This window comes from Rattus norvegicus, chromosome 6 (assembly GCF_036323735.1).
Source record: "Rattus norvegicus strain BN/NHsdMcwi chromosome 6, GRCr8, whole genome shotgun sequence".
Classification (NCBI taxonomy): Eukaryota; Metazoa; Chordata; class Mammalia; order Rodentia; family Muridae; genus Rattus; species Rattus norvegicus.
In genome coordinates this window covers 115,431,089-115,432,732 of record NC_086024.1, presented here as the reverse complement: position 1 = coordinate 115,432,732, position 1,644 = coordinate 115,431,089, and the positions used below count along the sequence as shown (strand labels likewise).

General features: G+C 46.0%; 1 pseudogene; it reads right to left on the bottom strand.

The window, feature by feature from the left end:
- Positions 1–888: 888 nt before the first annotated feature.
- Positions 889–1,435, bottom strand: LOC134479456 (small ribosomal subunit protein eS10-like; annotated as a pseudogene).
- Between the last annotated feature and the right edge of the window lie 209 nt (positions 1,436–1,644).

Here is a 1,644-nt window from a genome sequence, read left to right as displayed (position 1 = left end):
TATGAGAAAGGAATCCAAAGTCAGGGAACAGAATCATAGATAGCCCCATTTCTAATCGTTAGGGCACCCACATGAAGAACAAACTGTATGTCTCTTGCATCTGTGTAGGGGACCTAGGTCCAGCCTATGCATGCTCTTTGGTTGGTGGTTCAGACTCTGTTAGCCCAAATGGCCCCAGTTTAGTTGACACTGTGGGTCTTTTTATGGTGTATTTTGACTCTTCCAGATCTTTCAATTCTCCTTCCACCCTGATTCTTCTGTAAGATTTCTCAAGCTCCCCTGTTGTTTAGCTGTGGGTCTCTGCATCTGTGGGTTTCCATCAGCTGCTGGATGAATCTTCTCAAAAGACAGTTATGCCAGGCTCCTGTTTGCACTATAAGCCTGAGTATCACTAATAATGTCAGTGGTTGGCTCTTTCCCATGGGGTGAGTCTCAAGTTTGGGCAGTCGTTGGTTGGCTGTTCCCTCAATCTCTGTACCACCTTATCCTTGTACTTCTTATAGACAGGACAAATTTTAGTTTGAAGGTCTTGTAGTCCCCCTCCCTCCCCGGGAGTCCCACTTGGATACAGGAGGTGGCCTTGTCAACCTCCATACCCTTCACTGGTAGAGGTCTCAGTTTGGGTCACCCCATAGGCTCCTGGAAGCATCCTCCATCCAAGAGGTACCTGACCCCACTGATTTCTCTTAGCATCTTCCACCATAGCATAAAAACTTCTCAGAAGATTTTATTTGGGCCCAGAAATGATTGAAAGAAACATGTTCTTCATTTATTTCTTTTCAACTTGATATATGATTGTTAAAGAGAAAGAGTATACAGCAGAGAGTAAATAATTTAGCCCGGCAGCTTTTTGTTCTTTAAAGTTTATTCAATACAACATAATCAACTTCACTGAAGTGGCTGACCACATCCACGACTGAAGCCTCCTCTAAACTGGAATTCCATTGTCAAGCCAGCCCCAGCCTCAGTTTTCTTGTCAGTTCCAGGGGGCACAGCACTCCTTCTGTAGGTGTCTCTGTCTGCCTCTCCTCTTGTGAATCTTGCAGGCTGCTCACCCTCTGGACCTTTGGGCCGAGGCCTGCCGTTCTCGTCTCCTGACAGCTGAGGCGCAGGGTGGCGGGCACGATCTCCTGAGGTAGGTGCAGGTAATCCCGGATATACTGGATGCCCTCATTCGTGAGGTACCAGTAGAAATGTCCCCAAGCAAACTGCTCCTTCACGTAACCTCGAGACTTGAGAGACTGTATGGCCTTCATGATGTGAAGGTTGAGCATGTCCTTGTCTGCCAACTCGGGGTGTTTGGGCATGTGGACATCTTTTTTGGCAACCATTGCCCCTTCCTTAAAAAGGAGTTCATAGATGGCAATCCGGTTCTTCTTGGGCATCAACATCGAGGTGGCTGCCAGACCAACAGCTTTATTTGGTGTCTGTCGTGGTTGAAAACTGTAGATATTTGTAGGGTACACAAAACATTGCTGATGTTTGATGGTATATCATGGGTAATATTTAGATGCTAAGACTGAACTCACACTCAGTGATTTCTTATACAGTGAATGATGAAAGGGAAGGATATCCCCAGCTCCTGATTCTTTCCTGTTGCTAACAGGGTTCCTTAAAACCTCTGTCTCTGCTTCATCTTTGTAT